Genomic DNA, 27,145 nt, shown 5'->3' on the forward strand with positions numbered 1-27,145 from the left:
ATATATTTCTAAGGTTATGTCATGGTGTTAATCTTAATCCCTTTTAAAAAGAGGTTAATTTATAACTCAACATACCTTCTAGATACCATGATCACAAAGAAGGTTTCCTAGGGTGAGGCTCATCCATTGGACTGTGGGTGTGCTGACCCATGCAATTTCCTTACATGTGGGAAACTTGACTGCATAATTTGTAGTATTGGGGGACTGCGTTCGCACTTTCCCCGGACAAGAAAGAAAGGAAGGCAGGAAGGAAGGCAGGCAGGCACAGAACCTGAATTATTCCTTGGTATAAGAATACATCAGATTTTGGATGCCCTACCTGAATGCCTTTTATTGGGACCTAATTTTCAGAGTTTTATTGTGCAGCACTTTCTGAAAATCAGGCCTTTCAGGATGGGTCTACACTGCAGGGCTTAACTCGAAATAATCTATGCAAATTGAGCTATGTCCGTTGCGTATCTTATTTCAAAATAGCTTATTTCAAAATAGGGAGCAGCTACACAGGAAATAGAGCAGTCTTTCTCTGACTTCCCTTATTCCCTGTACTATGTGGGTCACAGGAGTTGGAGTAAGAAGTCCTCCATCTTAACAGTATGACACTATTTTGAAATAACTGCCTGCTGTATAGAAGCGGACGTTATTTTGGAATAACTCTAGTTATTTCAAAATAGTGTTGCACTATAGAGTACCCTCAGAGAACTCAAGTTGCACTCCCAATATCACTGGTCACTTTTGAGAATGTAGGCAAATGAATGCACATTTTAACTATCAGATCCTCTTTATTTAGCTTCTTTTTAATGTATAAAGTCATGAAATTCACCATAATCACAGTGGCCTGCCATGTTAAAATAATTTGCGTATTCATTTGAGGCTAGAGTGTGAAACAACATTCTTTGAGTGAAGGCAGTTTTTAAATGTGAATGTTTGTTTCAAATAGACCTGGCATATTACAGTGCCGTTCTTTATATATGTCAGTGTTGATATAATGGAAATGTGTACGGTGATATGAGTGAGGTAATGTGGGGAAGGTGAAATCATGGGTATGAGTTGCAAGGGATGGGTGAAGTCTTGATTGGTGATTTCCTTACTTGTTTATGCTTGTGCCTAGTACATAAACTTGAACAACTGTAACTGCTTTTTTAATAACTTATTTTGTTTAAGGAGGATATAGATCAAAGTACCTTTGGACATTGGTACTGTATGTAGGCAAGAATCAAAGCAGCAGAACTAAGCTGTTTCAAACTTTTCTGTATATGGCTACGTCTTACACAGTAGCTGGGGGGCAGAATTCCCAGCTTAGTTTAGGGGTATGAATGATTAGGGTTGCCATGTGTCTAGTATTGACCTGGACAGTCTGGTATTTTCGCCTCCTGTCCGGTAAAAAAAAATTCAGAAAAAAACGGACACCTAAAATGTCCAGTATTTTCTGATTTTTTTTTTCCCCCTGCCAGGAGGCGAAAATATCAGCCCCTGGACACCCTCCCACCCTCCCGCCTCCTGCTTACCTGGTTCCACAAGGGCTAGTCTTGTGGCTGGAGAAGAAAAACAAAATGGCCACCAGCAAAAAAGCCTTTTCTTAAAGGTGCCATGCTGATTTTTTATTTTATTTATTTATTTATTTATATATTTCTGTATTTATTGCTCAACAACTTGGGTCTCCCCCCCTTTTTTTTTCCTCAACAGCCTTTTTTTCCTGGTGGGTATTTTTTTTTTTTTGAAAGAGGGAGAGGGGTTGTTCGGTATTTTTGGTTAAACCATCTGGCAGCTCTATGAATGCTTAATCCTTAATGGTTCCAGTTAACCAGTAGGGGGCTGGAGAAATTCCCCATCCTCTGCGGACAGGGAGCTGCTCCAGTCCCGCAGGGCCCACCACAGGCAGAGGCAGATCCAGGAGCAGTATAGACATACTCTAAGAATGTGAAAGAGACTGAGGAATCCTTGCTTGCTTTTATTGATGTTTAGGGTGCTAAACCAAATGTTTGAAAACTCTGCATTACATAAAGGCTACGTCTAAACTGGCATGATTTTCCGGAAATGCTTTTAATGGAAAAGTTTTCCGTTAAAAGCATTTTCGGAACAGAGCATCTAGATTGGCACGGACACTTTTCCGCAAAAGCACTTTTTGCGGAAAAGCATCCGTGCCAATCTAGACGTGCTTTTCCGCAAAAAAGCCCCGATCGCCATTTTTGCGATTGGGGCTTTTTAGCGGAAAACAAATCTGAGCTGTCTACACTGGCCCCTTTGCGCAAAAGTTTTGTGCAAAAGGACTTTTGCCTGAATGGGAGCAGCATAATATTTCTGCAAGAACACTGACAATCTTACATGAGATCGTCAGTGCTTTTGCGGAAATTCAAGCAGCTAGTGTAGACAGCTGGCAAGTTTTTCTGGAAAAGTGGCTGATTTTCCAGAAAAACTGGCCAGTCTAGACACAGCCCACAGGTATTACAAATCTATACAGTGATTTAGGCTACTATGCTCCTTTAAACTAATGAAAGCAGATTGGAGCAAAACCTTGCATTAACCCATGATTTAACTTGGCACCCAACTGTTATGCACAGACAACTCCCATTTAAGTAAACTGGAGTTTTGCATGCACAACTGAATGCAAATCAGGCCTTCAACTAGGATTGAGCATTGGGATTCTCACCCCTTTTCCTGGATAAGGATTTGTATTTGTGAACTGAAATGTTGCAGAAATGAGTCATCAGGTATTAGAGCATGCAGTCCATAAGCCAGTCTTCCTGTCCCCTCCATATTCCTCTAAACTCTGTTCTCTTGAAGTGATCCTGCTAAGGACAGTCAGTGAGGTTGAACACTGGGAAGCACCATGGGTGCTCAGTTCTCATTTTGTGGGACGGTGTGATATTACCTATCCATGGTCCTCTAGTTTAAAAAATGGGGTATTCTTGACATCATGGCCTGACTCCATGTGTTGTCCTTCCATGCATGACATCAACTAAAGCAGTGGCATAACACAAGCTGATGGTTCAAAGTTATTTAAAGAGTAAGGAAGGCTTTTTACTATACAAATATAGGATTTGCAATGAGATTAAAGTAGTGTTTGAACGGGAGTTGCTTAGCTTTCCCTTAGGCAAACAGTCAAAGCCAACAGACAAACCACAGATGGATATGTTGCATAACTGCCCTGTTGATTAGCCATTTGTGTATTATTTGTGACAGAATATTCCTTCAGAGTTGCACTTAGTACAAAATCCAGTTAATCGTCTAGACAGATGAAAATAACCCTAATTTGAATGTGCCCTTGAGTTTTTCAGTTCTTGAGATCACAAGCCTTTATGTAAAGCAGGGAAATCAGTCCTAAAGCATGAATTATCTTTTCAATAATATTTTCCTTGAAGTATTTTCAGTGGAGGATCTGCCAATATAGAGGCTAGGTTGAAGCTCACTTGTGCTGAACATGTGGCTGTCTAGCCATAGAATTGGAAACATGTTACTGTTTAGTAAAAAGTCCTACCTGAAGATCAGGTACTGACATAAATATCTGACTTGTTTGTGGACTTCTCTGCAATGTTCTGTTATGCCAAGCTCATGCGTTCTTTTAAAATACTGCTTTAAAATAATTAATAGAGAAAGCAAAGCACAGTTTGTTGTATAATATCTACCCGATTATCATAAATTTATCTAGATCCTCAAAAGATTATGCTTTTTGTGGGGGAGGACAAAACCAAAAATAATAAATAAAACTAGAAGATGAAAATAAACTAATTCCATTGGAGGCAAAATTTTTGTCTCAAGCAAATGAAATCCTTATGGCTTTGTTCTGTTTCTGCCTAAGTAAGCAACATAAGCTCCAGTTTTGCACCAATTGAAATCTGTGGCAGCTCATACATTCACATCAGTTTGTGTGGGATCAGCTTTGTTTGAAGCCTGTATTTACTCCAAAATTAGTCCAGCCTGTCCTGAAGTATGCAACATCTATTCTTGTTTGGGTACCGTTAGCTGCTGTAACTGTTATTTTAACCCATTCTAATTGGCAGGTCTGGGTGCCAGGAAAGTTTTCAAGACTTGAGCCAAAGTATATAAGCTGTTTTTCTTTTTTCTATTAAGTCGGTGTCTGCAGCTCCCGATTATCTTTGTTGGTTGTCTCTGAGTCCCCTCCAGTTTGTCGTACTTTTCTGATAACGTGCTGTTCACAGGGCTGGCCTTACCATGAGGCGAACTGAGGCGGCTGCCTCAGGTGCCAGACTGTGGAGGGGCGCCACTAGGACTCAGAGAATTTAGACCTTTCAAAGTTTTGGCCCAAGTGAGGGAGTATGGGGGCGTGATTTGAGCTCCCCGTCTCAGGTGCCAAAATGTTGTGGGTCGGCCCTGGATGTCCAAAACTGAAGGCAGTATTCCAGGTGCTGTCTCTCCAGATCCATGCAGAAGGAGTCCAACCTCCCTGTTTTATAGAAAGAGAAGGCTTTTGAATCATTATGTAATGGGAAAAGGCATCCACAGTAGGCAGACAGCTGTATTGTTCTGGGTCACACTTTGTGTCTGTAGGCAGGCCTTAAGCCAGGTCTAAACTGGCAGAGAAAATCAATGCAAGGTACACAACTCCAGCTACGTGAATTTCATAGTTGGAGTTGACATACCTTGCATCGATTTTCTGGGGTGACCTCGTGGTAGGAGGTCGACAGAAGAAATATTCTCGTCTACTTCCGTTACTTCTCATAACAGCGAGGAGTAGCTGTACCGACGGGGGTGCCCATAGCTTTTGATATAGCAGGTCTTTTACGTTAGACCCTATATTTTAGACCCATTAAATTGAAATTGATCGCCAGAACATCGATCCTCAGGCCTTTGGTTCACACGCCAGAAACCAGAAGTAGTAGTCACAATTAGGATGAGAATGTGGCTTTTGAATGAGGTGCAGTGTCATTTAGTTAAACAAATAATTGCACAAATTCGAGACAGCATAATCTATTACATTAAATCTATACTTCCTTCCTTATAACATGCTATAAAGAAAGACATTAGGTCAGATTACTTTGTCTGGGAAGGCCACTTTCTGGAAACAGTGCAAAGCTGTTTCATATTGGCTGGAGATAGAAGAATGCTATCCCACTGCCCAGGGAAACTCCTTGTATGGCAAGTTGATAGACACCATTTTTCATAGCCTTGTGCACCAGCCATCCTCCAATGCTGATATAAGGGGAAGGAGTGGGCCCTATAGGGGTAGACAAGAAGAGGAAATAAAACTTACAGCTGTAAGTGAGGATTTGAGTCTGCACCTATAAATGCAGAGCTGGGAAAATAACCTTACTAGGACTGTTGCTGTCTTCTAGAAAATGTTAGAAAGTAAGTCTAAATTCAAGGTACTGGTTAAACAAAAATGTAAAATTAAGGATGTTAAATTTCATTTAATCAGCTAATTGAAATTCCATTGACTACTCAATCGATTACTTGATTAGTCGATAAGGGGGGAAACTGCAGAGCCTCAGCGAGGTTAGCTCCCAGCCCCAGCAGGTAACCCTTTTCTGGCTCTGTCTTTCATATGTAGTAACAGACATCTGGCTCTTGCTACATTTAAAAGGCAGACGTGGAGCAGGGAACTGGGCGCGAGCTGGGAATCAGCTGTCTTAGTTCACACTCAGTACCAGACACTGTGCCTCTGCTTTAAAAGCATTTAAAAGCAGAGGCACAGCCTCTGGGACCGGGCACGAACTGGGACAGCGGATTCCCAACTTGTGCCTGGTCCCCCACTGTGCCTCTGCCTTCCCTGCCCCACTGTGGAGATGGTGCTGGGGAAAACCGGCTTTTAAGACACTTCCCCACCACTGGCTCCTGCTCCCCTGCCAGCAAGGTCGGGGAAGCAACTAGTTGAGTTGTCACTATGCGTATGCTTATCAGGTAGTCGACTATTTAATTAGCCTCTTACATCCCTAGTCAAAATGAAAACTGCTCAGCTGATTTATCCCCATAAGAACATAAGAGTGGCCTAACTGGATCAGACCAAAGTCTTCCAAGAGGTAATCATCAAATGATCCATCCCCTATCACCTATTCTCAACTTCTGACAGATAGAGGTTAGGGACACCAATCCTGCCTATCCTGGCTAATAGCCTTTGATGGGCCTCTCATCCATGAATTTAACTAGCTCTGTCCTGGTCTTTACAATGTCCTCTGGTAAGTAGTTCTATAGGTTGGCTGTGTGTTGTGTGAAGAAATACTTCCTTTTGTTTGTTTAAAAACTACTACTATTAATTTCATGTGTTGATCTCTAATTCTTGTGTTACGAGAAAAAGCAAATAACTTTTTCTTATTTGATTTCTTCATACCAGTCATATAGACCTCTATCATATACCCCCTTAGTCTTCTCTTTTCTGAGCTGAAAAATCCCAGTCTTATTAATCTCTCCTCATATGGCAGCCATTCCATACCATTAATAATTTTGTTGCCCTTTTCTGAACTTTTTCTAATGCCAATATATCATTTTTGAGATGAGATACATATATTTGCATGCTGTACTCAAGATGTGGGTATACCATGGACTTATATAGAGGCAATAAGATATTCTCTGTCTTATACCCTATGCTTTTTTAATGATTTCTAACATTCTATTTGTTTTTTGAGTGCTGCTGCATGTTGAGTAGATGTTTTCTGAAAACTATCCACAATAACTCCAAGATCTCTCTTGAGTAGTAATTGCTAATTTAGTCCCCATCATTTTGAACATATAATTGGAATTATGTTTTCCAATATGCCTTACTTTGCCTTTATCATCATTAAATATCATCTGCCTTTTTGTTGCCCTGTCACCTAGTTTTGTGAGATCCCTTTGAAGATCTTCACAGTCTGCTTTAAGCAGTTTAGTATCATCTGCAAATTTTGCCACCTCACTTTTTACCCTTTTCTCCAGATCATTTATGAATATGTTGAATAGCATTGGTCCCAATACAGACCCTTATAGAACAGCACTCTCTTCATTCTGAAAACTGACCATTTATTCCTACTGTTTTGTTTTCTATCTTTTAACTAATTATCAGTATATGAGAGGACCTCCCCCTTGTCCCATGACAGCTTACTTTGCCTCAGAGCCTTTGGTGAGGGACCTTGTTAAAGGCTTTCTGGATATCTAAGTACACTATGTCCACTGGATTCCCCTTGTCCACATGCTTGTTAACACCCTCACAAAATACTAATAGATGAGTGAGGCATGATTTCCCTTTATAGAAACCATGTTGACTTTTCCCCAACAAATAATGTTCATCTATGTGTCTGACAGTTTTGCTCTTTACTATAGTTTCAAGCAATTTGCCCAGAACTGAAGTTAGATTTCAGCTTTTAATTGCTAGCGTCACCTCTAGAGCTCTTTTTAAAAATTGGCATTATATTAGCTATCCTCCAGATGGGTGAATAACATCTGGTCCGGGTGACTTGTTACTGGTTAGTTTATCGATTTCTTTCAAAACCTCCTCGAATGACACCTCAATCTGGGACAATGCCTCAAATTTGTCACCTAAAAAGAATGGTCCCCAAACAAAACTTCCCACTCTGTATAAAGACCATGTAATATGTTTGCAGCATGGCTGTGAGGCCTGGCCTGGAATTGGTCACCGCTGTATCTTCAATATCACAGCCAGCTAAATGGGTTTTTTCCAATAATTATTTCTGTAAAAATAATTCATTACTTTTAAAGGTCACCTCTTGTCTCTCTGGAATAATCCTAAAATCCTAACCAGTCTGTCAGCTTCCAGTGAAGGAGATGGGTTTGCCTGATATTGTAGAGAGGACTGAGTCAAGTGGCTATCTAGCAATTGCAGCATGATGACCATCAGCATCACAGAAAAAATCTGTTACTTTCAAACTATTAAAGTTATAACTTATTTTCATAAACCTTTGTTTATAACCCTACATTTGGAATTTTCATGAATTCCAGCAATATTTTTAGACTACATTGTACAGATGATTCCAGGAAAGCCAGCCAAAGGGCGCAAAAATACAGTGGAGAAGATAAATGAGGAGAGACGGGTACAGGAAGAAAATCAAGGCAGAGTATTGGCAAGGGAACAGGGAAGAGGAGGTGTGGTGTGTGATTTTATTCAAATGATGTAATGTATAGTAATGAGATGTGTGGTATTATAATTTGCATAAAGCCTCCAGAGTTTTGTGTCTACAACTTTAACAGGAATGCTTAGAAGATGCACTTAATTTACTTTTCAAAAGCCTGCCTTCAAAAGAAGAATGCTCTCCTAAACATGTAAAACATAGATGCTGAGAAAATTACTAAAAAGTATCCCCCTCACAGAATTAAAGTATATTTTATATTTATATATTAGTATATTCTAGTAGATTTTAACAAAAGAAAAATCTTATGACCACATACTGAGAGGGCCTGTATACTACCGTCTGAATCAGTGGAGATTGTAGGTGCTCGGCAGCTGTCAGATTTTGGTCCTAAGTGAATAAATATAAATTGAACTTTGAAGTCAATAATGTTAGTATAAGACTAGAACAAGGGGGAATATTATAAGATGTTCTGTATCTATATGGACATTTAAGGTTGTAAAAGAATGTATGTAGTATATTATTTGGAAAATCGTATGCTATCTTGTAAACTAAAGTCTCTCTCGAAATATCTGTGTAAAATTGAGCAGAGTTAATATTACAATCCAACCATAACTTTGGCATTTTCTGGCTCTAGAGTACTAGGCTGTGCAACTTTAATGGACTTTTAATATATACTGTGTATGGAGTAAGACTTCTACAGGATGCTTATGAAAATGACACTTATAACCTAGTGAAATTTGGGATTGTAAGGTGTTGTTGTGGTCTCACGCCAGTGTAAATCAGGGGCAAATTCAGTGAAGTATAGAACTAATGCAAAGAAATAATTGGCTATTGTGTTATTTTATTATTATTTTATTATTATTGATATGCTTGTTGAGATAATACCACTTTATGAACAAGAATGAAGATATCTGTACCCTGCAGAACCTACAATCTAAAAGAAAAAAGTGATTTTTACAAAAATACGTTTTCTCACAACTTCAGTGTTTTCTACACAAAAGCATTATCATATTATAGCTATAAAAAGTCACTGATGCAAATTGGAGTGTCAGCAAGGAAAACGCTTAATTCTGTCAAGACTGAGCTAATACAATTAGATAACTGTTGGCCATGACTTAGCTAGTTTCCTGTAATGAGAAATAGATGAATGTAGGCAATGGTGCTAAACAAGGAATTAGAATTAAGCCAAAATCACACCACTAACTTCATTGTTTTAAATGCAAAGAAGTCAGGCAATAAAAAGGCTCATGTAACAAGCACAGCATATTGGTATAAATGTTTAATATTAAAAGCATCACAGAAAAAGTTTTATAGAGCATATCTGTACGTAATCCTTGTATCTCTTTATATGTTTTGATTCACCTAGGCGGACCATTATACCCGTTCAACAGTGGTTTGTCTACTATATATTTGGCATTGGAAAAGGTTCAAAAAAGGGCAACAAAAATGCATCTGACGAAGTGGGTCTTTGCCCACGAAAGCTTATGCTCCTACACTTCAGTTAGTCTATAAGGTGCCACAGGACTCCTCGTCGCTTTTGCAGATTCAGACTAACACGGCTACCCCTCTGATACTTGAAAAATGATTAGGTGTTTGGAACGAGTCCCATATGAAGAAAGATTAAAAAGACTTGGACTTTTCAGCTTAGAAAAGAGGAGAGTAAGGGGATATAATAGAGGTCTATAAAATAATGACTGATATGGAAAAAGTTAATAAGGAAATGTTATTTACTTATTCCCACAGTAAAATAACTAGGGGTTGCCAAATGAAATTAATAGGGAGCAGGTTTAAAACAAACAAAAGGAAGCTTTTCTTCACTCAGCTCTCAGTCAACCTGTGAAACTCCTTGCCAAAGGATGTGGTGAAGGCTAGAACTTTAACACGGTTCAAAAAAGAGCTAGATAGATTCATGGAGGTTAGGTCCATAAATGGCGATTAGCAAGGATGTGCAGGAATGGTATCCCTAGCCTCTGTTTCTCTGGAGGTTGGTGGCAGGGGAGGGATCGCGTGAGGATTAGCTATTGTGATCTCTCCCTCTGGGGCATCTGGTATTGGCCTATTGGCAGACAGGATACTGGGCTAGATGGACCTTTGATCTGACCCAGTATGGCCATTCTTATGAGAGAGTTTGTCTGTCTGTGTGTAAGTCTGTCTGTCTGTTCAAGAGCTCCTCCTAAACTATAAGAGCTAGGACCCCAGATTTGATAGGCAGCTTCGCCCCTCCTTCTCCTTCCCTCCCTCCTGCAATGGGAACATTGCTGTCTGTTTCCTCTTAGTCAGGAAGCGAAGGAAAGAACAGAGTTTGCTGCATTCCTCACTCTGGCTAGGGAGCACAGGGGGGCAAATGAACTGGACCTGCCCCAGCTGGGGGGCATTTACCCCTCCCCCATCTGTGCCCAATGGAGCTGTAGTGACCATGGAAAGGTGCTTCTCTTCTGGCTCCAATCTGCTGCAGTGAGAGGAGCTGTGGTACTCTGTCTCCCCAGGGCATCCTGTAAACTGAACCCCTCATCTCCAGCCCCACTCCAGAGCAATGATTTAAATGAAGCATGTACTTTTTCATTTGATTTTCCAAAAAACAAAAATGAGTTAAGGACCCAAGCAATACTGGATAAATCTTCAAGTAGCTTATATTACAGAGTACACATTTATCAGAAATAAGCAAGTTTTTGCATTGTTGTGCTTTCTAAAAATCTTTCATTTTTATTATAGGTTCTGCAAATGCTAATATTTAATAAAATTTTTAATAGAAATATACATGTTAGTTATCTTTAACTTCTTCTTTCAAATGTTGTGTTCAATGCTATATTTCTTCATCAAAGTTGGACATCCAAGTTCTCCAGCCAGTGAACACTGTCACTGGTTAGACTGTGGATATCCTCCAATGAGCCAGTGAATTTTTGTGTTGTGCATTCTACAACAATGTGATGCATAGTTTGTGGACTGCCACAGTCACAAAGTGAAGTTGGCAACAAATTCCACTTCCACAGTAGATAACTGCACCTGCCCTGACCAGTCCTAAGCCAGTTTAGATCACACCACAGTCTCCAGGGAAGATTGAAGCCTGGAGATCTGACACAAGTTGTTTGTTTGGGACATCTACTTGCTGCCATTCAGCTCACCATATTTTCTTGACATTGGCTGTGACTTCCTTCCCTTGCTGCCAAGGAGACTTACAGGATTTTAGATGTGATGTGGGTGGCTGATCAAAGTATTTCTGGATGGGAAGAGGTTGGCTGCAGTGGTTGATATGTTGGTATAGTCTACGTTCCTACTCCTGTTGACGAATGCTTGATGGGGCAATGTTTGCCAACGGCAGTAACCATTCTATGGCAGTGGGCTTTAAAGTTCCCATTATCACTCGCATGGTGCTATTCAGTTGAGTGTCGACTAGCTTTGTATGGGTGCTTTCTGACCGCACAGAAGAGCAATATTCAGCAACAGAATACACCAGGGCATTTGCTGAGGTCCTCAAAGTGTGTGCTCTAGCTTCCCAGTTGGTTGCAGCAAGTTTTCTTAACAGGTTGATCCTTGGCTTTAGTTTCTCCTTTGTTTGTTCCAGATGGTGTCGGAAGGAGAGCGTACGGTCAAGTGTTATGCCTAGGTATTTGGGATGGGGCTCATAAGCAATCTTTTTCCCACAGAAAGCAACATCAAGTTTTGTGGTGGCATTACGGTTGTCTAGATGAAAAGCTGTGACCACAGTTTTGTCCAGATTTGGTTTGAGCCGCCACTTCTGTAGGTGGTTGGATATGGTCAATAGGTCAGATGTTATTATCTGGCTGACAGTTTTGAAAGATTGTGATTGTGCAGCCAGTGTGATATCATCTGCGTAGATAAACATTGCAGAGCCAGTTTTTGGGATGTCACTAAGATAGATGTTAAATAACAATGGTGCCAGTACGGAGCCCTGAGGGAGACTGTTATTCAGTGTTCTGGGCCTACTAATGCTATTATTGAGGTGCACATGAAACTGGCGGTCGACAAGCATTGCTGTCAATAGCCTAAGTGTCGGCCGGCACTGAATCAACCTTGATAGTTTACATAGTAGTTCCTTGCACCACACTGTGTCATATGCAGCTGACAGATTGACAAGAGCTGTCAGTCTTCATTTTTGCCTGGTAGCCAGCTTCAGTTGTGGTTGTGAGGGCTAGCACCTGGTTGCACGTGCTTCTGCCTGCCCTGAAACCAGCCTGATCTTTTGATAACCCACTCTCTATGGTGGCAGACAAATGAGCCAACAGTGCTCGCTCTATCACTTTGCTGGTGGCAGAAAGGAATACTATTCATCTGTAGCTTGAGGCACAGTAGTTTTCCATTTTAAGAATTGCAATCACCTTTGCTTGCTTCCATTCTGTAGGGAGGCAGCTTGTTTGGTGGATAGATGTGAAGAGTGCAGCCAGCCAGTTCCTCCTCTTCGTTCCTAAGTTCTTCAGAAACTCAGGGAATATTCCATCCATGCCAGCGGCTATCTTTAACTCAAACCACTTTACAAAATCTTATATATAATGTTCTTTGGAAAAAAATTACAAGCCAGTTGAGAGGCAGCTGTATGATAATGATGGTTGGGTGGGCTCTTTTTTTATTATCAACAAATTATTGTTTTAATGCTCTATTTTGCTCTTTATTAAAAAGTCTCATAAGAGAAATCAGCACCAGTTGTCACAGGAACTTATGGAACATATAATCATGCCAAATTTTAGCTTTCAAAACGTTTTAATTTTGGCTTCAGAACTGTTCAAAATGGCTGTACAATTTTTGTTCAGACTTTAAAAAAAAATCACCTCAGGAATATACCAGGCATAGGAAATTTCAGCTGAAAATTGTTGTAACTTTCATGATCAGTTTGAGACAATGGTTTATAATGGAAACTGTTCTGCATCCTTACCTGTGGTGAGTCACAACAAATATTCTGCTGTTTTTTCAAAGTACAAGTAATCACATATAGGACTAAAGGTAAATGACTAAACTTGTGTTTAATCTGATTGCTCCATCAGTTTGCGTCCTGAATCTTCTATGGCATAGAGCTAGAATGAGGGCCCAGATAATCACTGGCTACTGAAACAGCCCTTTGGGGCTGTGCACATCAAGGTATCATTTTAAAGCAACTTCTCGGATGCTTTAAATTAGATCAGTGTGACCTTAAATGCCCCTGTATTCAAACCCTGCACACAAAATATGTCTTGTGAGGTCTCATGAAAGTTAATAAGATACTAGTAATTAATACTATTATCAAATGCATGTGTTCATGCTATATGTAAAGTTATTAATTCCCTCTGTATGATGTTATTTAAACACATTTAATCCCAGAAAGCCTAGTCCCGGTAAAGGTGATAAACAGATCAGCCCTAGGCAGAGGAATATGGGCGTGCCTCACATTACATAGTAGCAGTAAACAAAGCCATCAGGCTAAACCAGTCTTCAGCTCTAGAGATAGAGAATTAACATGAATCCTGCACCTACGAGAGACAGAAGACCAAATCACCAGCAGCTCTTCCTGACGTGTAGGACAAAACCAGCCCCTTGAGGATATAAGGAACAGAGCGAGGCTCCATCTGTATCCTTTACTTTGAGACAAAGAAACCAAGTTATTGGATGTGTGTGATGGACCCTGGCCAGGCCAGCCAGTAAAAAAGCTGGAAAGGAGACTGAGCATGAGAGAAACCATCTTGAACAAAGTCTATGTCTTGCTAGATTGTTTTAGATTTTCTAAAGACTCCCTTTTATTTTCTTGTGACAATCTCTAAATTATTTCTATTACTTGGTATCACATCTCAAGCCCTGCTCTTCTGTTAATAAACTTGTTTTATTTTTGCCATAAACAAATTCAGTGCTGTGTTCGAAGGGGAGGTGCAATTGAGGCCATGAGCTTACATAAACAATCAGTCATTGAATGATCCATTCCTCATTGCCCATTCTCTGCTTCTGGCCAAATAAAGGCTAGGGATACCATTTCTGCCCATCCTGGCTAATAGCCATTGCTGGACCTATCTTCCATGAATTTGTATCTCTTTTTTTAACCCTGTTAGGCAGTGTCTATACTGCACAGTTATTTCAGAATAAGTTATTACGGAACAGTTATTCTGAAATAGCTTATTTCTAAATAGCACGTCTACACTGCATGGAAGCCTCAAAATTAGTCTGAGGCAGGCTTCCCTAATGTAGACGTGCTATCTCAATTTAGAGCCCCAGGAGGAATAACTTAGAATGGCCCTGGTGAGGGGCTATTTTTAAATACCAGAAGTGGTGCATCTACACAGCCCCTATTCCGAAATAACTATTTCGGAATAAATATTATTCTTTGTAGAATGAGGTTTACAGAAGTTGGAAAAGTTGTCCATTATTTCAAAATTATTTTGAAATAACGGAATTGCTGTATAGACACTCCCATAGTTATTTCAGAATAACAGCTGTTATTCCAAAATAACTTTGCTGTGAAGACATATCCTTACAGTCCTAACCTTTTCAACATCCTCTGGCAGAGTTCCACAAGTTGACTGCATTGTGTGAAGAAATACTTCCTTTTGTTTGTTTTAAACCTGCTGCCTATTAATTTTATTTGGTGACACTCCTCGGTCTCTTAGCTCTGTGTTCTGTGAAGGAATAAATAACAATTCCTTATTTATTTTCTCCACATCAGTTATGATTTTATAGACCTCTATCATATCTCCTCTTATTCATCTCTTTTTCCAGCTAAAAAAGTCCCAGTCTTATTAATCCCTCTTCACATGACAACTGTTCCATCCTCCTAATCTTTTTTGTAGCTCTTTATTGTACCTTTACCAATTCTAATATATCCTTTTTGAAATGAGGCAATCCACATCTGCATACAATATTCAAGATGTGGGCATACCATCTTGTATTTATATGGAGGCAATATGATATTTTCTGTCTTATCAACTGGTATCTTTCTTAATTATTCCCAACATTCTCTTTGCTTTTTTATTGCTGGTGAATGTTGAGTGGATGTTTTCAGAGAACTATCCACAGTGACACCAAGATCTCTTTCTTGACTGGTAACAATTAATTTAGACCCTATCATTTTATATGTATAGTTGGTATTATTTTTCCCAGTGTGCATTACTTTACATTTATCGGCATTGGATTTCATCTGCCATTTTGTAGCCCAGTTATCCAGTTGTGTGAGATCCCTTTGTAACTTTGCAGTCTGCTTTGGACATAAAGAATCTTGGTTAGTTTTGCTTTGTCTGCAAAATGTGCCACCTGTTTACGCCTTTTTCCAGGCTTATTTATAAAAATATTGAATAGTATTTATCCTAGTACAGATCCAGTAGAACAACTGAAAACTGACCACTTTTCCTATCTTATGTTTTCTATCTTTTAACCAGTTATCAATCCATGGAAGAACTTTTCTTCTTATTCCATGACAGCTTACTTTGCTTAAGAGCTTTTTGTGAGGGGGCTTTGTCAAAGGTTTTCTGGAAATTTTGTTGACCCCCTCAAAGAATTCTAGTAGATTAATGAGGCTTTCCCTTCACAGAAACTATGGTGACTCTTCCCCAACAGTCATCTTCATCTGTGTGTCTGATAATTCTATAGTTCCAGCCAGTTTGCCCGCTACTGAAGTTGAGCTTACTTAGCTGTAATTGCAAGGATGGCCTCTTGACCCCTTTTTAAAAACCAGCATCACATTAGCTATCTTCCAATCATTTGGTACAGAAACTGATTTAAATGATTACATCAGTTAGTAATTCTCCCATTTCACATTTGAGTTCCTTCAGAACTCTTGGGTGGATGCCATCTGTACTTGGTGGCTTGTTACTGTTAAGTTTATCACCTCTGCTTCTTACTGCCTGTTGCCCTTCAACCTGTTCCTGGTGCATTTCCTCAGCTGTGCTAGAAACCTCCCCGCCTCCCCTACCCACCCACCCATCTCCTTTCTGCTGTTAATACAGAAGTGTCTGGGTAATCATATTGCACAGTAAATCTTGGACCATGTAGTGAGTGGCCCAACCAGATTTTTTTCCAATTCCCTTTCTGAAAAATCAGCAGTATAAGCTATCCGCTTAAGACGAACATGTCTGTGAACAAACTCAGTTGCTACAAAAGCAACAGAAAGCAAATATAAATGGGGCAGAGAGTGGGGAAGAGAAAAATAAAAATGCAGAGAGTTAGTATAAAAATCATAAATTATTATTGGCTGTTTTTTTTATGTGCCCATCTCTAACTTCAGTGTGCTACTGAGCCTTAGTCAACTATTATTATCTTAATTAATTGCTTTTTCACATTAACAAGTTGCTTTAAGGATAGATGCTATGGCACATAGACATCATTTCAGTGACAGCATATTTTATTATTCCTTTTTATATTGAACATTTGCCCAGGCCTAACCTTTAAAAGAATTACCCATTCATTTGATCACTCTGTTTTAAAGTGCACTGTGTCTTGTTCCTATTTCAGCTTCTGTAGTTGCCTTTGGGTGTTCTTCATATAATTAGCTTTACTGATAAGTCATGGCTGTTTCAAAAGCAAAACATGTTTATTGAGTCAGCTTTTCAAGTAAATAGAATAAATAAAAAGTGGGCATTACAGCTCCAACTTTTCTCTGTGTTCATTTATGTGAATCCAAAGGACTATCTATTATCTAGCCTGTTACCTGAACAGGCTGATTTACTGTCCTCTTTTAATTATTTTTAATATACCGTAAAGTTGCGAGTATAGTACACACTTTTTTTCCCGTTTTTTTAACGTCAAAGTAGGGTGCACATTATCCATAGAAGTCTTTTTTCAAAGTTTTCATTTGGCGGTTCCACGCCACTTAATTAATCACTGGACACCAGAAGTTAAGTTGATTTTTATTAGCATCGACAAGCAACTAAATACACAGTTTCAGAAAGGTAAGTTAAACAAATGAAATCAACACTGCAGTGCAAACAAGCAAATACCGTATGTTAATTGATCTTCTACTCATCTTCGAAGCCCTCGAATTTGCATTTGTTAGAATCTTCCTTGAACAGACGAGCAATATCTTCTGGGGTATAGCCCTCGACATCTTCATCCAGGTAATACAAATCATTGTCATCTTCGCATACCGGTAATTCTCCCTCAGACGATTCATCGTCGCTCGGATCCATCCACAGGGCATCATCCTCGCTGCCATCCATAGCATTAGAGATGCTGCATTTCAGAAACCCCTTCCTTATGATAGCGGGATCAAGTTCAACCCCAACATCTGCTATCCACTGGGTAACATCTTGCAGCGTCGGTGTTCGCATACATGTACTGCAGGTGGATGTATGTTCATCTTCCAACAACCATGTGTTTCATTTCCTGCATAGTGCATCGTTCATTGGCTTGTTAATTGTCATGTCAAGCGGCTGCAACATTTTGGTTGTTCCACCAGGAATAATTGCCAAGTCTGTTTTGTCCTGCTGAAGCCTTTTCTTGACAGATGGCATACGATGACACCGAAATACATCCAAAACTATTAGAGACCACTTTCTCATAAGTCCACCTGGCTGCTTCGCCCAAACTGTCTGTAGCCAATCAAGCATTAAAGCTTCGTCAATCCAGCCTTTAGGGTGAACACGCATGTGAACAGTGTTTGGGAATATAACATTCTTTGGCATTGTCTTGTGCTTGAACGCAATATAAGGAGGCAGCTTCATTCCGTCGGCCATGCAAGCAAGCATTACGGTAAACCTAGACTTTTCATGGCCTATGGTAGCAATGGAAACGGTCTTCGCACCTTTCATTTCAAGTGTTCTGTTGTAGGGATTATCGAAATGTAATGGTGTCTGATCTGCGTTACCAATTAATGAAAGGTCGTAGCAGTGCTGCTTGCGTAGTTTTATGATAAACTTTTGGAACTGTAGTAGCTTGGTGTCTGAGTCCATGGGTAGCTTCTGTGCTATAGTTGTTCGGTGTCGGACCGATAGGCTATGGCGATTCATGAACCAATTGCCCCAGCCATGCGAAGCTTTAAACCCGGCTGTGTTAGTGCAAGTTTTGGCAATGGTCAAAGCCTTCATTCTAACCTCCACAATGCTAACACCTCCGCCTTGCTGTCTACACTCAGCAATTCATTCAACCAGCTTGGCCTCCAACTCAGGATATGCAGCGCTTTTACTTCGCTCAGCCATCTTTATCCGAGGCAGCGCTTGCAGGCACTCTTTCTGCCATCTCCAAAGCCGAATGTTAGACTCTGCTATGCCATCAAATTCACGGCTGGCAGCTCTGTTGCCATGAGCCTCAGCAAGGCTAATAACTTTACATTTTTCAGCAGTCGTGTAAGATCGCCGACAACTCATGGCATCCCAAAGAGAGCATGGAAATGCTGTGCACTGTTTACTCATGCACACGTGATTACCCAGCAATACAAAAAGACAAGTCAAGACAAAACAAAATACAGCAAGACAAAATACGGCAAAGTCGGGGTGCACATTATAGATAGGAGCTCAGTTTATGCCCGAATTCTCATGTTTAAAAGGTAGGTGCGCATTATGCATAGGTGCGCATTATAGTCGAGATTTTACGGTATTGCGTCTTGTACATGGCTGAGTGAGACTTAGGGCTCAGTCCTGTTCCCATTTAAGTGAGTTTGGCATTCCCTTTGACTTATACAGGAAGAGAATTGGGCCTTAGCAATCAGTATTAAGGATCAATGCTCATGAGGGACTTTGTGTACATGAAGATTTTACCTACAGTAGACTTGTCTGAGGATTTTTCCACTGCTTGCAATCTAGAAAACACAGTCCTGTCCATGCTAGTGTGCCTTTTCTGCACTAGCAGACCTGAGCCAATGGCAGCCTAATACCATAGTGGGAGAAATCCCCCAGAAATTCAAATGGAAATATTAATATTCCATTAGCAATAAGGTATGAATTGTGTCCCATTGGAGCTGAAAAAAGGACAAGAATCCAGTGGAGGACCCTGACAAGTATCACAGCTGGCTTGGAGGAAAGAGTGGCTGAAAGCTGTATATTATCAACTGGCCAAGGGGGCGGGGAGGAGATAGTAGAGTGGGAGATGGGAAATGGAGATCTATGTAGAAAAATACTGTGGCATTTAATAACTGGGTGTGCTGATTTAAATCACAATTTAAAATCACTAAAACAAAATCTTTGATATAAATCAAGTTACTCAAAAAGCTAAGACTGACTGTGCTTAGAGTGCATTTAATTTTGGACTAAGCTCCACTGAACTCATTGACACTTCTGGTTTATGAGAAAATAAGTATAGAATGGGGTTCCTTTGGAAAAACTGAGTTATGCTGAAGTAAAATAGGGAATAGATATATGGCATCACCATTCTAGTCTATGGCCATGATGTTCCAAAATAAGGAGCATGTATTATGTAATATAGCATAAGAAAATTACATTCAATGGCAACTGGCAATTCTAGATTTCTCTTACTGCAGCTTTTTTGTGTTGTATACGAGTGACAGATTTAGTTAACTAATTAAATAAACCGTAAGGATTAGCTAAACTAAACTCTCTTTTTAGCAACACCCATCACAGCAAACAGGTTGGGAATTTATTTGTCAAATCACACTTACACTAAAAGGCATTGAGTCTTGATGAATGCTACACTGCAAAGTGAATTATTTAAGTTACTAACTACAGGTTGAACCTCTTTAATCCAGCATTCTCTGGTCCGGCAACATCCAAGGTCCAGCATGATTTTAGTTAGCCAGATGTCCACTTAATCATGTGTGTGTCCAAGTTTTCTGCAGTCCCATAAAGTTTGTTTACAGCCAGAGACCTGGCTCTTAGTGTTCTGTGCTGTTATTTAGCTCTAATTTACCCCTGAATGTCTTCTAAGAGCCCAATAAGCAGTGGAAGGGTTTATAATGCTGCTAGTCAATATTGACCTCCCGTGATTCGGAAAATTCTCTGGTTCGTCTCTGGTCACGTCCCTGGTGTGTCAGACTAAAGAGGTTTAACCTGTAGTTGATCCACTGAGCCAAATCCACATCTTCATTGACATAATTATCTCCCAATAAGCAGTTTTCCTTCTTGAACTGCTTACACTTTACAAGTTTTCCTTTTTCATCCAGAGAATAAATTTCTTCAAAATATTCCCGGATAAGGTCTTCCTTATGCCCGGAAGCTATGACAGTTTTTCTGTGGCAAAAGTGTATGAGAGGCGGGGGGACAGTGTAGGAATCTGTGTGTGCGCTGAATAATGTCTTCTTTTTTTTTTTTTTTCCAGTCCAAACCACTGTTCCTTTCTATGCTGTCTCCATCCTTTCTTATATACAGGCAGTCCCCGGGTTACGTACAAGATAGGGAGTGTAGGTTTGTTCTTAAGTTGAATCTGTATGTAAGTCGGAACTGGCATCCAGATTCAGCCGCTGCTGAAACTGATCAGTTTCAACAGCGGCTGAATCTGGACGCCAGTTCCGACTTACGTACAGATTCAACTTAAGAACCCCAGGCATCCCCAAGTCAGCTGCTGCGGCTGATTCCAGGAAGCCCAGGGCAGGGGCTTCCTGTAGTCAGCCACTGGTCAGTTTCAGCAGCGGCTGACTTGGGGACGCCTGGGGCAGAGCAGCTGGGGTGCTGCTGGGTTGGTCCAGTAGCACCGCCGCTCCTCGGCGCTACTGGACCAACCCAGCAGCACCCAAGCTGCTCTGTCCCAGGCGTCCTGATTCAGCCGCTGCTGAATCTGACCAGCAGTGGCTGAATCAGGACGCCTGGGGCAGAACAGCTGGGGTGCTGCCCGGTTGGTCCAGTAGCGCCCACAGCGGTGCTACGGGACCAACTGGCAGCGCCCCAGCTGCCATACCACAGGTGTCCGGAGCAAAGCCATGGAGCACGGGGGCAGCGGGACAGCCCAGACGCGCCGTGGCTGTCCTGCTGCCCTCGGGCTCCGTGGCTTTGCTCTGCTTTGTTCCCCGTCCCCCTGGTCTGCAGACCAGAGGGACGGGGAGCAAAGCCGCGGAACACGCGGGCAGCGGACAGCCCAGACGCGTCTGGGCTGTCCGCTGCCCGTGTGCTCCGCGGCTTTGCTCTGCTTTGCCCCCCCCCCCCGTCTGCAGACCAGGAGGATGGGGGGGGGGGGCAAAGCAGAGCCAAGCCGCGGAGGACGTGGCCAGCTGACAGCTGTCAGCTGATCGCGCGCTCCGCGGCTTGGCTCTGCTTTGCCCCCCCCCCCCCCCCGGTCTGCAGACCAGGGCGAGGGGGGGGGGGGCAAAGCAGAGCCAAGCCGCGGAGCGCGCGATCAGCTGACAGCCCGGACGCGTCTGGGCTGTCAGCTGGCCGGGCGCTCCGCGGCTTGGCTCTGCTTTGCCCCCCCCCCCGTCCCCCTGGTCTGCAGACCAGGGGGAGGGGGGGGAGGCAAGGCAGAGCCAAGCCGCGGAGCGCGTGGGCAGCGGACAGCCCTGTCCGCTGCCCACGTGTTCCGCCGCTTTGCTTCCTCTCCCTGGTCTGCTGGAGACCAGGGAGAGGAACGCCCCATTCGTAACTGCGGATCCGACATAAGTCGGATCCGCGTAACTCGGGGACTGCCTGTATATTCTCTCTGGGTATATCTATACTGCAAGGGTTTTGCGCAAAAACAGGGAGGTGTTGCACAAAAACTGGCAAAGCGTCCACACCTCAAGCGCGTTTTTGTGCCAGAAAAAAAAAACTACAGTAAATCAACAGGACAGAGGGCTTTTGCCGGTAGAGTTATTCCTCTCCCCATGAGGAATAACTCCTTTTTGCACTACACCTCTTGCGCAAAAAGGCATGTATGGATGCTCTGCAGGGGTTTCTTGCGCAAAAAGAACCTATCAGAAAAAGCACAGGTGGTCTAATGGCCATTCTGTTAATGGCAATCAGCGCTTTCTTGCAGTATGGATGTTCTCTTGCGCAAAAGCACATCGCTTTTGTGATGCACTTTTGAGGTCTGGACATGCTTTTTCCCAAGAAGTTTTTGCAGAAGATCTCTTGCAAAAACCCTGCAATGTAGACAAAGCCTCTCCTTTGCTGTGCTTGATCCAGGTCCACCACCACATAAGCTCAGAACAAAAACTATCCTATCCAGCCTGTGTCTGTCTTTGCACGTTAGTCTGCTAAGAAACAGAAATTGGAACCCCAGAACTTTCAAGAAGAGCTAGTAGTTAGGCTGGACAGACTACAGGCATCAGCACATTTTTATGAAACTGTAAGTGTAGATGTAGCACAGGGGTGAGCAAAGTCTCTCAGTGGGCTTGATCTGGCCCACTTAGGGCTTTGATCCCACCTGAGGAGGCAGTTCCTAGCACAGTGTTCGACAACCTATGTGCCACTTATGCCGATTTTCAGCAGCATGGGGGAGGGAGCTCAGCCCGCCTTTCCTCCCCCACGTAGCCGCTGTAGAGCGCTCCCTCCTCCTTGCAGCAGGCTAAGCTGCGGTGGGAGGAGGCAGCGCTGGGGCTGGGGCTGAGGCTCCTCAGCGGCACCTCAGCAGGGACTGGAGACACCACAGCCACATGGTCCAGGGATGGCCCTGGAGGCGCCATTGCCACACAGTACAGGGTTGTGTGGCTACGCCAGTGGTGCCTCCGACCTCCGGGACTGGCCTGGACCATGTGGCCACAGTAGCAATGCCTCTGGCCTCAGGGTCCATCCCCGGACCGCATGGCCACAGCCATTGCTGCAAGGGGGCACAGAGCCAGGTAAGGTCCCCCCTCATGACCAGACCCCCCCTCATCCCAATCCCCTCACTTCCCTCTCCCCCTCAAGACCTGGCAGCCCCAGCTTCCTCCGACACCCTCCCATGTTACTGCACCCTCTCTCCTGGCCACACACTGCACCCTCCCTTGCTCCTGCTCCCTCACCCTGGCCAGACACCCTACTCCCAGCCTGCTTCTGCACCTCACTTCCCTCCCAGATCCTGCACCCATCCCTATCCTACTTGCTGGCAGCCCTGTCTCATGCACTGTAACCCTCATTTTTGTCCTACCCCAGAGCCTAAGGAGGTCAATAAAATCCACTAACTCCAGAACCCCAGAAAAGTAATATGGTCTATAGAAAGCCTGAACCTCAGCCCCCTGCCCCTCCCTCCCACCGCCCCTTTCCTTCCCCTCATCCAGTGAGGCTGAGCCTTTTGTAGTGGACATAATATTTTACTTTATTTAAAATGAAGTTCGATAAACTAACACGAGAAAGTTAAAACGCTTAATCTGTTTCATGATTTAAATTAAACCGTTCTCACTAGCTGGTTCAGAAAATAGTCACCATACTCAGCCTGCCCTTGCGTCCTCTCCCCTCTCTTTCCCCCGGCATAGAGATCCATGAATAAGTTAAATCTCAGTACGCCACTTCTGAAAGGTTGCTGGCCCCTGCACTAAACGGTAAGATCTGCATCTTAATTTATTTATTAATGAAGTTGCTGTAAGTTAAGCTGACCAGACGCCTTTTTGAGGGGCTTGTCCTCCCCAATAATTATGTCCTCCTTTTGTCCTCCTTTGTCCTTCTTGTCCTACTTTGCCAAAAAAAAACCGCGTTCCTTTTTTTTTTTTCTCGATCAGAAAATACCGGCTGCCCGGTATTTTTTGGGAGACCATCTGGCAACCCTAATATACTAGTATGTTTTTTTTTTTGTTGACTCCGTGTCCTCCTTGCACATTTTCAAATTCTGGTCACCTTATGTAAGTAGGACTATTATTGACATTATAAAGTATCACCGACACTTGGACCCGTACATAGAGGCGAATAAGTCAAACCTCAGCACTCCACCTCTGAAAGGTTGCTGACCCCTGCCCTAGCACATTGCCTGGGAGCTGGAGACATGTGAACCCTTTCAACTGCTTCTATTTAAAGAGCTCATGCTTGCTGGGCGGCTGCGTAGCCTGGCAGCTACCCGGCAGGCACAAGCCTTTTTAACAGAAGCAATTGAAAGGGCTTGCAGCTCTCAGTCCCACTGGCCTGTTTTCTGGGAGCTGCCTGAGAGGCACGAGGGGGCTGCCAGGCAACAGGTTAGCAGCGGGGCCAGGAGCTGCCAGCCATAGAATCATAGAATACTAGGACTGGAAGGGACTCATGGCAGGACCAAATACTGTCTAGACCATCTCTGATAGACAGTTATCTAACCTACTCTTGATTATCTCCAGAGATGGAGATTCCACAATCTCCCGGGGCAATTTATTCCAGTGTTTGACTACCCTGACGGTTAGGAACTTTTTTCTAATGTCCAACCTAAACCTCTCTTGTTGCAGTATAAGCCCATTGCTTCTTGTTCTATCCTCAGAGGCCAAGATGAACAAGTTTTCTCCCTCTTTGTTATGACACCCTTTTAGATACCTGAAAACTGCTATCATGTACCCCCTCAAACTTCTCTTTTCTAAACTAAACAAACCTAATTCTTCCAGCCTTCCTTCATAGGTCATGTTCTCTAGACCTTTAATCATTCTTGTTGCTCTTCTCTGGACCCTCTCCAATTTCTCCACATCCTTGTTGAAATGCGGTGCCCAGAACTGGACACAATACTCCAACTAAGGCCTAACTAGCACAGAGTAGAGCAGAAAAATGATTTCTCGTGTCTTGCTCACAACACACCAGTTAATGCATCCCAGAATCATGTTTGCTTTTTTTGCCACAGCATCACACTGCTGACTCATATTCAGCTTGTGGTCCACTATAACCCTTACATCCCTTCCTGCCATGCTCCTTCCTAGACAGTCGCTTCCCATTCTGTATGTGTGAAACTGGTTGTTCCTTCCTTAGTGGAGCACTTTGCATTTGTCTTTATTAAACTTCATCCTGTTTACCTCAGACCATTTCTCCAATTTGTCCAGATCATTCTGAATTATGACCCTATTCTCCAGATTAGTCGCAACCACTCCCAGCTTGGTATCATCTGCAAACTTAATAAGCATACTTTCTATGCATATATCTAAATCATTGATGAAGATATTGAAGAGAGCCGGTCCCAAAACAGACCCCTGCGGAACCCCACTTGTTATGCCTTTCCAGCAGGATTGTGAACCATTAATAACTACTCTCTGAGTACAGTTACCCAGCCAGTTATGCACCCACCTTATAGTAGTCCCATCTAAGTTGTATTTGCCTAGTTTATTGATAAGAATATCATGCAAGACCGTATCAAACGCCTTACTAAAGTCTAGGTATACCACATCCACAGCTTCTCCCTTATCCACAAAACTCGTTATCCTATCAAAGAAAGCTATTAGATTGGTTTGACATGATTTGTTCTTGTTATGTAAACTCTAAGCCTCCACCCCAGAAAACTCTGTGAGGAGGCTAGCTCCCAGCACCTTCCCATCTGCTCCAAGTCCCTTCCATTGGCCAGAAGTCAGGGGGCAGGGACCCCAGGCCTAGCAAAGCTCCCAGCAGGGTAGTTCTCAACCGCACTCCTTCCACCTGAGGCTCCGCCCCTTCTGGGTCAGCCCACAGCCCCCCTTCCAAATTTGTGAAGTGGCCCCCCCTTCCAAAATTATTGCCCCTGTACAATGTAGCATGTTTGTGATGACAGTTAATTGTAACTCTTATTTGAAGTGAGAAATTTAGTATTTTATTGATTATTTAAAAGAACCCAAAAACATTTGATTTAAATTAAAAAAAATTTTTTATCTTTTAAAATCATTAATTTTTATCCACCATGTTTAATTACCAACAATAATCTTTCTATAGGTTTTGCAATCCCTGCTATGGAGAATTATTTATCTACTATAAAACTCTGCAAAGTGGCTGAAAAAAGCCTTACATTCTGTATTAAATTTGTTTGGATTTTGTAGTCATTGCTATAGAACTACACTGTATTTTCAGAGTCCCACTGGTTTTATTCATACAAGAATGTACCCTTAAGGGTGCAGCTGCTTGCACTATTAATGTGGCTAGAGGAGAAATACCCTCATTTGTTGCAAATTGGCTTCTCCTGGACTCTCCTGTCAAATATATTCTCCATTTAAGAATGTTGGAGTCAGATTTGTAAATCCATCTCTTATCCTGTCACTAATTAACCATTAGGGGCACCATATCATTTTTAAACTGTTACAAAATCAGGCACCATTGAGATAGCATTTGAATAACTTACACTGGTGTATTTTTACATAATAACTCTCCTCATCCACTGATAGACCGCAAAAGAATAAGACACATCAAACTGGGGAAGATATCTCAAGCATTTGAATAGTAAAATCTGTCATTTTGGCCAAAAGGAGTTGGAAACGTCCTCGAGGGGCTCTCCTGCTTGTTTCTTTGTTCAAATATGTAACTTTTGCAAAAGTATCTTGCAGATTTCATTATAGAGATTTTTCTCTGTAACTAATTTTTAATGACTGTGCGTAGAACAGCTAATCTAAATAACAAGAGGATGGATGCTGTAGCCGAGAATATCCATTCTACAAGTGAGTCTAAACTTGACAATTGCAGGGTTAGCTTGGAGAGCCGTAGTTTGACAACTAGCCACTAACAATAATGACTGGATTGATTTCCAGACTTAGAGAACTCACACATGTTGCTATTATGTAGTTCTTTTATGTTAAAATAGTGGTGCTTCTCTTAGTTATGCAAAATTGTAATCCTACATTTAGCTCACATGCTGTAAACCCAGTTCTGTACTGATGTCCATATTAAATCTCTGAAAGCACATTTGTTTCCCCTTTGCTTTATTGCAGACCATAACAGCTCTTATCAAACAGTACTTGTATGGATCACTCCCTGTATGTCTCTAGCTAATTTTTTCTTGGCCTGCAGCTTAATTTTTACTTTTCTTGACCAACAGCTAGCAAGATCAGCTCATTTACTTGCAGATGTTTTGAGCTGCTAGGCTGTCTGTAACCTAATACAATTTTAATGCAGTCTGTTTAATGGATTCATAATATTTTAGAAAATAAGAATATGGATTCTTATGGTACAGCACTTTGCCCAAGACAGAAGAGGAATTGCTTTTTTGATGTAGTTGCAATTACTTTAGGCTTCTGCAGCCATTCTAGAAAACAACCACACTTAAGCTACGTTTACTGATTCTTCAATGTTAGAAAGCTGAGCAGATACAAGTAATAATTGATTGAAAAACCACAACACCCTTTTTTTTATTGTGGTGCACGTGTACTCTGTGTACATTTGAGATTCTTTCTCCTTTAGAAAGTGCATTTTTATAGCGGTTGCAATAATATGCAAAGATTCATGGTTAATGTGAATCATATTTTTAATATGTCAAAGCCTGTAACAGCCCGT

At 42.0% G+C, this 27,145-nt stretch overlaps 1 protein-coding gene and 1 non-coding gene across 4 annotated transcripts in view; both read left to right on the forward strand.

Annotated features, from left to right (window-relative positions):
* Nucleotides 1–27,145, forward strand: part of ZNF704 (zinc finger protein 704) — a 205,085-nt gene that overhangs the window by 138,575 nt on the left and 39,365 nt on the right. The gene's annotated exons all lie outside the window — the stretch shown is intronic.
* LOC112547788 (U1 spliceosomal RNA) lies at nucleotides 68–225 on the forward strand. The gene has a single exon (XR_003091598.1). It is a non-coding gene; the product is annotated as a U1 spliceosomal RNA (small nuclear RNA).

The sequence above is a fragment of the Pelodiscus sinensis genome, chromosome 2 (genome assembly GCF_049634645.1).
Source record: "Pelodiscus sinensis isolate JC-2024 chromosome 2, ASM4963464v1, whole genome shotgun sequence".
Classification (NCBI taxonomy): Eukaryota; Metazoa; Chordata; order Testudines; family Trionychidae; genus Pelodiscus; species Pelodiscus sinensis.